The 13,455-nt window shown below is 38.6% G+C and overlaps 1 pseudogene; it reads right to left on the bottom strand.

Moving 5' to 3' along the window:
* Window positions 1-10,981: 10,981 nt before the first annotated feature.
* Window positions 10,982-13,455, bottom strand: part of LOC103935723 — a 35,076-nt pseudogene continuing 32,602 nt past the window's right edge.

Below are 13,455 nucleotides of genomic sequence, written 5' to 3'. Positions count from 1 at the left end.
CTTCGTCTAAATACGTCAATTGTTTTTTCATCAGTAGGAACATACTTCACTTCCAAGTCTCCTTATTGTACTCTTTCCCTTACAAAATGATAGTCAGTATGAAGGTGCTTAATCCAAGAATGAAACACAGGATTAGCAGTTAAAGCTATGGCTGACATATTATCACAATATATCACAGGGGGATTAGGCCATCTCCAACCAAAAGGGGCTCAAAGGGCCATATTTAGCCATATAACCCTGCAAGAAATTATTTTTTAGTGAACAATGCTAGAACATATTTTATACCATCTTCAACAGAGGGGCCCAAAGGGCCATAGGCCAAAACATAGCTCGTTTAACAAAAAGCACATCACCAACCAAACGGGGTTATTTTTTAGCCCCTTCAATAATTTATTATTTTAATTGAATTAAACTAACATATTAAAATAAGGTTTTTGGACATATTTTGAGTGTTACTTGTCGCTAAATGAATAAACCTCTAGATTTCTTATTTTTATATAATGAAAAGGATGTGAAAAATTGGTGAAGAATTGAAATAAAATGAGGTAAGATAGTATGTAATGGTGAAAAGGAGGTGAGAAATTGTGTAAAAATGGTTTAGGTATTTATGGGAAAAAAATATATTTTTTTTTATTAAAAAACTTCGTCAAAAAAAACATTCTAATCCAACAGTAACATGACGTCAGCTAGCTATGGGTTTGGGCTGGTGCAAATAGGATGGCTGGTGGATGAATTATGGCTCGATGGGGCCCACAAGCCTTTTGGCCTAGCCCCAGTTGAAGACAGTTTTTGTGTCAAAACGGGCTATATTTTGGTCTATGGCTCTTTGGCCAGGTCGGTTGGAGATGACCTTAGGCAAAAACAACTACAAATCTTTGAGAATATATCTGATCCAAGCTACATCCATAGTAGTGTGAACTAAAGCTTTGTATTCTACTTGAGTAGAACTCCTCGAGTTAGAACTTTGCTTCTTTGATTGCCATGAAATGGGATTGTTATCAAGGAACACTATATAACCTGTCACTGACCTCTTTGTATTGAGATCAGCATCCCAATCAGAATCTAAAAATGCACTCAGAGTTGGTTCTACAATAGCTTAATATACAATACCAACTTGAGATGTTCCTTGAAGATGTCTAATTATTCTTTTGACTGCCCCTAGATGTATATCAGTTGGATTGGTCATGAATTGACAAACAAAATTCACTGCAAAGGTAATTTTCGACCTTATGAAAGTCAAGTACTACAATGATCCCACTATACTTCAATAAAATTTAGATTTGTTAAAGGAACTCATTCAATTATCAACATTGAACTGTGAGGTTTGCATGGTGTAGAAGCAAGCTTACATGAATCCATTCCTGCTTTGTGAATGAGATTTTTTGACATACTTAACTTGATTAACAAAGATATCTCCATTTGACTGATATTGAATCTGCAAACCTAGGAAGTATGTAAGTTTTCCTAAATCCTTTAAATCAAACACTGTAGAAAGCTCAGTGATCACTTGTTGCACTTTGATAGAATTTGATCCAGTGAGGATAATGCCATCAACATACAATAATAGAATGACAATATCAAATAGATCTTTCTTCATAAACAAACTTGTATCAGATCCTGAACCAGTGAATCCCATAGACAAGAGATAGCTTGTAAACTTAGATTTTTGGGCCATTCGAGCCTGTTTTAAGACATATAAAGACTTTATCAGTTTGCACGCAGGTGTGGGATATTGTGGATCAACAAAACCTTGAGGCTGTTTCAGGTATATCTTATCCTGCAAATCACCATGTAAGAAGGCATTCTTAATGTCCAATTGTTTTAACTCCCATTAATTCATAGCAGCCAAAGCCAAAATTATTCTAACAATTGTATGCCTTATAACAGGACTAAAAGTTTTAGAGTAGTCCACTTCATGCTCATGAGAAAAACCTTATGCAACTAACCTAGCTTTATATCTTGAAACACTGCCATTTGGATTCTTTTTCACTTTGTACACCCACTTGCTTCCAACAATTACCCTATCTGTAGGTATAGACATTAAACTCCATGTACCCTGAGCCCTGAGAGAATCATATTTCTCTTTCTTAGCTTTCTGCCATTGAGGTAAGGAAGAAGCTTTTCTAAATGAACTTGGTTTTGCATAATTTGTGACTTTAGCGACAAATGAAAAACCACTAGAAAATTGCTTATCTTTTGTGAGTTGTAAAAGTTTAGCTCAAGAAATGTAGCAAGAAATGCTGCATAATTATTCTTCTCAATAGCACCACTTTTCATCCTTGTCATCATTGAATGCTGAGAATTTGAATTTGACACATGGGAGAGTGATTATAATCTTCATTAGAATTTGATGACATAGGAAGAACTACCTCAAGTTGTGAACTGTGGTGGACATGCATCAAAGGTGATTTATTTGTTGATGTAGAGTGATGGTGATGGGGAGTTGCAGTTGATGTAGAACTAAAGTCATATGTAGCTGAAACACCAGAACTGAATTCATTTGCTGCAAACATATCAGATCCTATAGTAGTTATCTGCAACTCATTTTTTGGTATAATTGTAGAATTTACTCATGATTATGATTTTGATTCATTACTGTTTCAGATGAATTCACTGTAGGAATTGGCATTTGAATCAAAACTGAACATGTCTTGCTGACATTGAAACATTCCTAAACTTAGACTTACTAGCTTCTTTGAATGGAAATATACCTTCATCATGTATAACATGTCTTGACACAACCATCTTCCCAGTTACTTTATCATAACACACTATTCCCTTATAACCAATTGAAAAGCCAATAAACATATACTGAGTTGATCTTGGTTGTAACTTATTACTATTATATAGTCTGAGTAAAGGTTAGACTATACTACCAAAATTTTGAACTGCTTTACCTCTGGAGTATGACCAAGCAAGCATTGATAAGGTGATTTCATACTTAACACCTTGGATGACATTCTATTTATCAACATTACAACATAAGAACATGCATGATACCAAAACTGAGGAGACAAGTTTGCTTTTGGCATCAGTGTGGATGCAGTCTCAACTACATGCCTATGTTTCCTTTCTGCAAGCCCATTCTGCTGTGGAGTACAAGGGCATGAAACCATGTAAATTATTCCTTTTGTTACCAGAAAATAAACAAACAATTTACTCATATACTCTCCTCCACCATCAAATTGTAAAAACTTATTGAAACATTAAACTGATTTGAAATAAAGGGCTTGGAATTTGACAAAAATCGAAAAGGTTTTTGACTTATTAATCATGGGAAATATTCACATGAATCTGGACTATTCATCTACAAAGTTTATGTAATATCTATATCCTTGAACAGATGGACTTGGAGAAGGACCCCATACATCAGTGTGTACTTTTTCAAACATATAGCTAGCCTTACTTTGCTTTACAAGAAAAGACTGCTTACTCAATTTACCCTCAATACAAGAAGAACATAAAAGGATTACTATCTGTACTAACTGATAAATCTGAAGCTTTCAACGTAGCCTGCAAAACCTCTTTGAAGAATGCCCAAATCTCTAATGCCAAATGGAAACACCAACTTTCTTACCAAAGAATGCTGCACAATTGTTCAATTTTGTAGCAAAGGAATTTGAGAATGTATTGACTAGTATTCGAAATAGATCATAACCATTACTCTTTCCTTGATATAGAATCATCCTTGTGGCCTTGTCTTGTATAAAAAAAAACATCTTCACACATGAACCAACAACCATTATCTTTGCAGAGTTTTGTAATAGATAATAGATTGAAAGTTATCATAGGTACATGTAAAACATTATGCAGGAGTAAAGAATGATGTGATAAAGTTTTAATCGTTGAAGAACCAATATATTTCATTGGCAAACCTTCACTATTGCCAACAATGATCTTCTCATCTCTAGTGTAGGGTGTAGCTTGTTGCAGATTGTGTCTATTTGCAGTCATATACTGTGTTGCACCAATATCTAGAATTCATGTTTCAACAACATTGAATCTAATTTCATTAACCACAGATGTATCTTGTTGTCCCATATTGGTGTGTAGATAATGCAGTAAGAGATGGTGCTGGTGGAGTACCTTGGTATGAAAAGTTATTTTTGTGGTAGCATTCAAGAGCAATGTGGTCTCTCTTGCCACAAATTTAGCAAAACACAGTACCAGATGACTTTCCAATATTGTTATCAGCCTTGTAGTAACAATTTGGTGCCATGTGGCCTCTTCTTGAACAAATTTAACACTTTAGTGAAGTAGCATTCTTGTAGTTTGTGTTACCATTCCAAGAATCTCCCTTTGTAGAGTTGCTACCGCTACAAGAATTCCCTTTTCCATTTGTAGAAAAAATTGCCATTCCTATTACCAGAAAAATTTACAGTGTTATTTCCAGAGAAATTACCATTGCCACTCGAACTTCCATTCCCTGGCCTATTTGCAAAATTACCTGAGAAAGATCTTGAATTATTATTTTCCCACCATTGAACTTCATGTTGTTTCCAGAAAAATTGCCTCTTTGCTGAAATGGCCTATTTCCATTGCTGACATTGATAGCACCAAAGACTCAGCAACCCTTTCTCAACCTGCAAGTTACCAGATAGCAATGGAGGAAGAGAAGGGAAGAGACAGAGACAGAGAGAGAAATGTTTTTGTAATTTTGTATTGAATGTTCCAAAATATCTTCTTTTTTTACTCAACCCCACCAAATTGATTACACATATGATTCCACTAACACCAAATGCCTGCTGGCCATACGACTACCACAACTTGATTACTACTTATTACAGTACTATTAAGCTACTAATTGCAAATAGATAACCACAATCGTAACATTGCCCACTCTTTCAGATAAACCTTGTCCACAAGGTTGTAATCACAGAGGAAAATATGGGAATTTCTCAGCCAACTCATCATAATCTTCCCATGTAGCATCTTCTTCCTTGCTGCCCTTCCAGTGAACAAGCAGTTGCACTCCCGCCCCTTTACCTGTTTTGTAAACTCACCTTTGCAGAATTGACATTGGTTCTAGAGACTTCAACCCATCTTCTGTCACCACCGATAGAATTGTTAAAGGACTAACCCCTGGGCCCACATGCTTCTTCAAACAGCTAACATGGAAGACATGATGTATCTTGGAATCTGTAGGAAGCTTGAGTTTGTAAGCTACACTCCCAATCCTCTCCAAAACTTCATAAGGGCCATAAAACCTGGGATGTAACTTATGATAAGCATGTGTAGCCAAGGATTGCAATTGATAGGGTACCAATTTCAAATAAACCAAGTCTCCAACTTCAAACACTTTTTCCCTTCTGTGCTTATCAGCTTGAGCTTTCATTCTGTTTTGAGCCACCAATAGATTAGTCTTGAGCATAGCTAATAGATTATCCCTAGCCAACAATCCTTGCTCAAGTATATCTAGCTTGGCAGTGCCCTTTTCATAATAAGCAATATGTGGAGGGGAAATCCATAAACAACTTCAAAAGGAGAGAACTTGGATGAACTGTGAACTGAAGAATTATCACTTTATTCAGCCCATGGGAGCCAATAGAGCCACTTTTTGGGTTGGCAACTTGTGAAGCACCTAAGATAGGTTTCCAAGCACCGGTTAACCACCTTAGTCTGTCCATCACTCTAAGGATGGTATCCCAAACTCATACACAACTTAGACCCACTCAGTTTGAAAAATTCTTTCCAAAAGGTACTGAGGAATACAGTGTCTTTATCACTCACTATAGTTGCTGGCATGCCATGCAGCTTGAACACATGTTCTACAAACTCCTGAGCTACCATAGTTGCAGTGTAAGGGTTACCAATAGCAATGAAGTGAGCATATTTTGATAACCTATCCACAACCACCAGAATAACAGACTTGCCTTTGCAGTTGGGTAAGCCACTAATAAAATCCATACTAATGTCCCTCCACACATGTTCAAGTATTGGTAGTGGCTGGAGTAAACCTGGTGGTGACAAGGTCTCATACTTATTCTGTTGGCACACCCTGCATTTAGCTACCCAAGACTTAATGTCTTTTTTCATTCCCACCCAATAAAAACATCTTTTCAATCTGTGGTAGGTTTTTTGAACACCTTCATGCCCGGCCATAGGAGTGCAATGATGCTCTTCAAAAATCTTGTGTCTCCAAGTTGAATCAGGACCAATCACAATCCTATTTTTATATTTTAAGAACCCATTATCGATGTGGAACTTTGATAAATGGGTAGTGATAGTGTTGCCATGGGTGGCAACCCTCAGTTCTTCCTTCTTTTGCTTTACCCACTCATCTTTTTCCAATTGTCTTCTCAAATCATCCAACCACCCAAAGTAAAGGTATGTGATAGTCACACATTCCACTAACTCTTCACTGTGGGTTGTAGGCAATGTAGGGGCACTAGGTACACCTTGTTTATATTGGATCTCATAATCATATCCCAATAGCTTTAAACCCCACTTTTGTTGAAATGGAGTAGTAGCTCTTTGATTTAAAAAATATTTCAGACTATTGTGATCTGTTTTGATGATGAAATGTTGCCCCTGGAAGTAATTTTGCCATTTCTTGATGGCATGCACCACAACTATGAGTTCTCTTTCATAAGTGGACAGAGCCTGGTTCTTGGGGCCCAAGGCTTTGCTGGAGAAAGCAATGGGTTTTCCTTGTTGTTGTAAGACTGCTCATATCCCATTTGTAGAAGCATCACATTCTATAACAAATGGAATCGAGAAATCAGGAAGAGCTAACACCTTGGGAGATGTCATGACCTTTTTTAATTCTTGAAAAGCTGACTCTGCTGCCTCAGACCATATGAACCCATCTTTTTTAGTGAGTTGGTACAGAGGCTGACAAATCTTGCCATAGTTTTGTACAAACTTTCTATAATAACCCGTCAACCCTAAAAAACCCCTCAGCTCCGTCACATTCCTAGGGACTGGCCAATTTAAAATGGCTTGGATCTTAGTGGGATCAGCTGCCACTCCATCACTTGAAACTATGTGACCCAATTATTCAACTTGTGGCTGACCAAAAAAGCATTTAGACTTCTTGACATATAATTGGTGCTGCAACAACAACTCCAAAGTCTGGTGCAGATGAGATAGGTGTTCCTCCCATGTTTTACTATAGACTAATATGTCATCAAAAAATACCAATATAAATTTCCTAAGATAGGGTTTAAAAATGTCATTCATCAAGCGTTGAAAACTTGTTGGGGCATTGGTAAGGCCAAATGGCATCATCAAAAATTCATAGTGTCCCTCATGGGTCCTGAAGGCAGTTTTTTCCACATCCTCTGCATGCATTCTAATCTGATGATGACCCGATCTTAAATCCAGTTTGGAGAAGTACCTAGACCTAAATAGCTCATCCAATAGGTCATCTATGAGTGGGATAAGATATTTATCTTTGATGGTGATGCCATTCAACTCCCTGTAATCCATACATAATCTCCAAGTGTCTTCCTTCTTCTTAACCAGTAAAACGGGAAAGGAAAAGGGACTACGACTAGGTCTGATAAAACCCGAGTGTAGCAATTCTTGGACTGCTTTTTCGATTTCAGCTTTTTGTAGAGGTCCATAATGATAAGGTCGGATATTGGGGGGTTTTGCTCCTGGAAGCAATGGAATCCTATGGTCGTGGGTCCGTGAGGGAGGTAATGTGGAAGGAATAATAAAAACCACCTCAAATTTGTTCAAAACCGTGTGCAGTTCATTGTATTGGGAAGGAGTGAGCTCAGATGTGTCACTTGTTTCAACCTCCAAATAATATAATAATAATCCCAAGTTTGAAGTGGAGCACCCTTTACTGATGTGATGCACCGAAATATCTTGTATGGGAGAATGTGAAGGTGCACAATGAGTCAATTTAAATTGCTTGGATCCCACTTGAAACTCCATAGTCAGATTTTGGAAATCCCACAAGACTGAACTTACTGTGGCTAGCCACTGGACCCCTAGGACAACATCATAACCCCCAAGAGGTAAAACAAACAAATCACTGTAGCAATTATATTGTCCCATTGTCAACTGCACTTGTCTACAGCAACCCTAACTTTTCACTCTACCTCCATTAGCAATCATCACCTCGAAGGGCCTTATTGGATGAACTGGACACCCCAATTGCTTGACTAATCTAGAGTCGATGAAATTATGGGTGCTTCCAAAATCTAACAGTATTTTAACAGTATAATTTTTAACCAACCCTTCCACCTTCATAGTTTGAACCGAAGGTTTGGCACCAGTGCCATAAAAAGCACACTCACTCAATGCTATGCTCTGTAACTCCACAGGAAGATCAATTGGTTCATCATCGCCATACTCATCATCAGAAACGATATCCAACATAAGAAGTTGCTTATGAGCACATTTGTGTCCCTTATCCCACTTGTCCTCACAAAACCAACACTCACCCCTTTTTTTTTTTTGCGCTGAACCTCCGCAGGTGTTAATTTCTTATAAGGCAAAGAAGGGACACGTTGCCTTCCCGGGATAGAAGTAGGGAGAGGGTTTGGTTCGGCTAGAGGAAACTGTTTATGGGGCACTGTTTTAAGATCCATGAATTTAGCATCAATTTGCACCGCGAGAGCAATGGCCTTATGCACCGAAGTAGGTTTCAGCAACTTAACATCATACTTCAATTCACATTTTAATCCACCAATAAAACAACTCTTCAACAGAACCGGGCCGACATCAGTAATTCGATTACCGAGTCGCCTAAATTTGACTATGTAATCTTTGAGAGTACCTATTTGTTTGAGCTTGAACAAGGATTCGGTGCAATCCTCGAATTCACAAGGGCCAAATTCCTGGCACAATGCGGTGGTAAACTCGGTCCAAGTTGGTGTGGAATGGATGCACTCACGCCATCTGAACCATTGCAGTGGCTCATTCTCAAAGTGAAAAGAGGCAGTCAGGACCTTCTGATGATTAGGGGTGTGATAATAAGCAAAGTATTGCTCAGCCTTGTAGATCCAAGCGAAGGGATCGTCGCTGTCGGTGAATCGTGGAAAATCCAAACGGTGTGGCCACTGAGGGCGCGGAGTGAAACCGCCACCGTCGAAAGAGTCTCGACGTGGGAAACGTGGAGTCTCTAAATATTGGAATTCGACATCGGCAGGAGAAGGATGCGGTTGCTCAGGACCCGGAGGAGGTGGAACAGTAGAAGATCCAACGCCGCCTGAAACACCAGGGTCACGATGGAGATGCTCCAAGAGAAGGCCAAATTTCGTCTTTAAGGAAGTGAATCTGGCGTCCGAAGTTGCCTGGAGCTGCTGAGGAAGAGCTTCCAGAACAGTTTTCACGGCGGAGAGGCGAGCTTCCAGTGTAGACATGCGAGAATTGTTGGTGTGGCGGGGCATACGAAAGGGAGGCCAAGGATCGAGAGGATGATACCAATGATAGCACCAAAGACTCAGCAACCCTTTCTCAACCTGCAAGTTACTAGATAGCAATGGAGGAAAAGAAGGGAAGAGACAGAGACAAAGAGAGAAATGTTTTTGTAATTTTGTATTGAATGTTCCAAAATATCTTATTTTTTTGCCCAACCCCACCAAATTGATTACATATATGATTCCACTAACACCAAATGCCAGCTGGCCATACGACTACCACAACTTGATTGCAACTTATTACAATACTATTAAGCTACTAATTGCAAACAGATAACCACAATCGTAATAGACATACCTTAAACCACCTTGAAATCCAACTTGATTACCATCGTATTCACCTTGATACCTCTGTGTGATTGAACTTTCTCCATGTCCAAAATTCTGAAAACCTCATTGAAATCTGTTTGAACCTAATTGATCTCCTTGTACATACATAGCTGCCATAGAATTATACAAAGAATGCATTCTTGATTCAATGCTACCTTCTGCTCCAAGTATTTATGCCCTGAAATCCTTCTGTGGCATAGTAGTATCTCTTGCAAGAATCATTGTCTTGATCATCTCATATTTAGTAGGTAAACCAGACAAGGCTGCAATCATGTAATCGTTATCCGAGACTTTTTCCCTGCAGACACCAACTGATCTTTGATTCCTTTTAGTTTAAGCATGAATTTATAAACAGATTCACTACCCTTTTGTGCAGTGTGGAATTCTGTTTTCAACTGATTAATACGAACCACAGACACTAAGGCAGATCGTTCTTGCAAACAACTCCATGCTTCTTGTGAAGTTTTGCAACCAATGATATGCTCTATAGCATCATCGGACAATATGGCAATGAGTAAACTCAACAAAGCAAGATCCTTTTTCACCCAATCCTTGTATGCAGCTGTGAGTTCTTCTGTGATTCCAATTTCTATATTAATCACAAATTTGGATGGACATGGCGATTCCCCAATAAAGAACTCAAACAAATCGTAACCTCTAAGCACAGACTGAAATTGATAACTCCACTTATTAAAGTTATCATCTTGAAGTTTCAAAGTGTGCATTCCCAACAATCCTTCGATTTTCAGACTCAGCCATGGTGATATATGAAGAAATAGACTTCTAATGAAATGAAAACAAGTAATCACAGAAGAAACTTTGCACTTGATATCAAACAAACAAACCTAACTAAATTCAAGAACTGGACTTCGGCTTTGGCCGTTGAAGATTGCAGATTTTCAACAACAAATTATCAAACTTCTTAGAGGAATGGCATTGATCTTCTTTTACTCAATTCTCAACACATATAACTTGGCATCGGCCTTGGTTATGTCAAATTACACAAACTTTTCACAAACACATTAAAGCAAACAGAAACTATGCACCAGTAAAACCCAGAAACTGTAGAATCTGATGAAAGTGGTGAATGCAACCCAATGAACAGAAGATCACCAATCGAACTTCTAGAGAGCACAGCGGTAAAAACAGGCACCGAGAATCGTCCGGTAAGTGATACCATAATAACAACAATGAAATGTTGCAGAAAAAGTAATGAATGCTGAAGAACAATTTTAGAGAATAGAAGAAACTAAGAGAGAGAGAGAGAGAGAGAGAGAGCTTTCAAGATTGTATTTGATTAACTTGAATGAATTACACTAGCTTTTACAATGTTTTATATGAAGACTAAAGCTTGGCGCCTAAATTAGCTAAGCTAACAGACTCAACATTACCAACCATTTCAAACTAACAACAGCTCCAACTAACTCTTGCTGACATGGCTAACTAACTTTGCTGACTTGGCTTAACTGATGTGGCAACATTATCCAACATCTCCTTGATTGAACTTGAAACGGTTGTGCTCAAGGTTTCTTTCTTCGAATAATTTATTTTTCCATAAAAATAAAAAAAAAAAAAGGACGAGAACTTAATTAAATATCCACTGGTACTTATAACACACAACCAAAAGCTTTAGTAATTCACTCCGGTATATGTAATAGTGAATTAACTTGGCTTCGATGAAACTGGCTTTAATCCATGATTCAGAGCAACATTCCATACAAGGTCAATTCTGTCGACATCAAGTGCCCTGACTTCGTGGTGAGTCCAACCTTCCAGGTAATGAACAACGCCTCCCGCATGGCATGCATGGACTACTCCTCTGTCCATCGTGTACTGCACGCATGCATGTCGCATATCACAAACCATTAAATCAACAATTTCCAGGATATATAACTAATCCCTATACTTTTATTAATATTGCCATGTTTACAAGAGATAATTAAGTAATTATGTAAGAATTAAAAGAGGTGAATTTTGTTACCTCACAGTTGCCAAGGCCATCAACGTCCGCAGGTAACCTCATGGCTGCAAGATTACCATAAGTGCAGTCTCTTCTAAACTGCAAGATGGGTGGAACCACGAATTGATGGAAATGAGTTCCACTTGGGGCTCAAAGTTGTTCTTTTGGTGTGATCCATTTCCTGATAGGATGCTGTTATGATGCTGTTATGTTGTTAGTATTGTTGGATGTTAGTGCTAAGTATCCTATCTGTTAGTAATTGTTGATTGTTAGTGCTAATAATAATTAGGTGGTTAGAGATAAGATTTGGGAAATATCTTGTAACTGCCTTAGCTTGCAGTTCGGTATAAATACTGAACACTTGTGCAAATGCAGGGTATGATTTGTAGAAGATGTTGTTGAAGTAATACAAGAGAAATACTAGCATACAGGTGCAAGGTTAGAACAAGGGTTTTATTATTGGTATCAGCCAGTAACAATCCTCCATGTTTCCCTTCTTATATGACGCGAGCAACGACGCGTGCCAAAACCATGGATACACGAGTAGCAGCTCTTGAAGGTTCGATTCAGGAAATCTAATCTTCCGTCGCGACGATCGGGTTGACAATGCAGAACTTGTCCACTGTAATCGCATCCATGGAGTCGCGATTCGCAGCCTTGGAATTTCATTTGGCGGGTACTGATCGTCCTCTTCGTGGCCCTGTGGACCATGGCAATTCTTCAAATCCCATGGGTAGTTCTGAAGAAACCTTATCGGATCCAATTGATCATATGGATCAGTGTTTTTCCCGTCAAGATTCGTCATTTCAACCACGGCCGCCATTGATCAAGCTTGAGTTTCCTTGCTTCTCGGACGGCGATGATCCCTTGGCATGGGTTTACCAGGCAGAGCACTATTTCGATTACTTCACTGTTGACGATAAACAAAAGGTACGAATGGCTTCCTTCCATATGGACAATGAAGCTTTACAATGGTTTCAATGGCGGAACTGCATCAAGAATTATCCAAATTGGAAAGATTTTGTTCATGTCTTCTGTAAAGAATTTGGGCCCTCTGAATTCGAGGACTTTACCGAAGCCCTAGTTCAATTGAAGCAGTTAGGTTCTCTTAAGGAGTACGTCTCTGAGTTTCGTCGGTTAGCGAATCGGACTACGGAGATTGGTCCAGTAATGCTACGCAGTTGTTTCATTGGAGGGCTGATACCGGAGTTGTGGCACGATGTCAAATTGCTTCGCCCATCTGATGTACATGAAGCAATTGCTCTGGCTTTCCAATTGGACATCAAACTCTCAGATACCAAGGTTCGGAATTTCTCCAGAAATTCTGCGTCTTCTTTCAATAATGTTACAACCTCAAAATCTGTGCCTCTGTTCTCTGGTAATAATTCTTCTTCTAGCACATCTAGGGCTAGTAATGTGAGGAAAATGTCCTTTGAAGAACTTTAAGATCGTAGGAAAAAGGGGTTGTGTTATTCTTGTCCAGAGAAATGGGTTCGGGGTCATGTTTGTGCTACTCAGCAATTACTACTATTAGATCTTTCTGCTGATAGGATTGAGGATATAGGTGGTGAGGGTCAAAATGATCAACAAATTGAAATTACAGCTTGTGCAGTTTTTGGTTCATCAGCTCCTCAACATATTCAAACTATGAAGGTTTCTGGTTTCATAAAAAATTGTCCAGTTGTTGTGTTGTTGGATTCGGGTAGCTCACATAACTTCATTAGCTTGTCTACTGCCAAACAATTGGGTTGGAAGGTTGACTCTAATAATTCTTTTGAGGTAATGATT

This window comes from the organism of the source record quoted next, unplaced genomic scaffold, assembly GCF_019419815.1.
Source record: "Pyrus x bretschneideri cultivar Hongxiangsu unplaced genomic scaffold, Pyrus_bretschneideri_v1 Contig54, whole genome shotgun sequence".
In the NCBI taxonomy this organism is placed as follows: Eukaryota; Viridiplantae; Streptophyta; class Magnoliopsida; order Rosales; family Rosaceae; genus Pyrus; species Pyrus x bretschneideri.
Note: the sequence above shows the minus strand (reverse complement) of the source record. Positions and strands in the feature narration are given on the sequence as shown.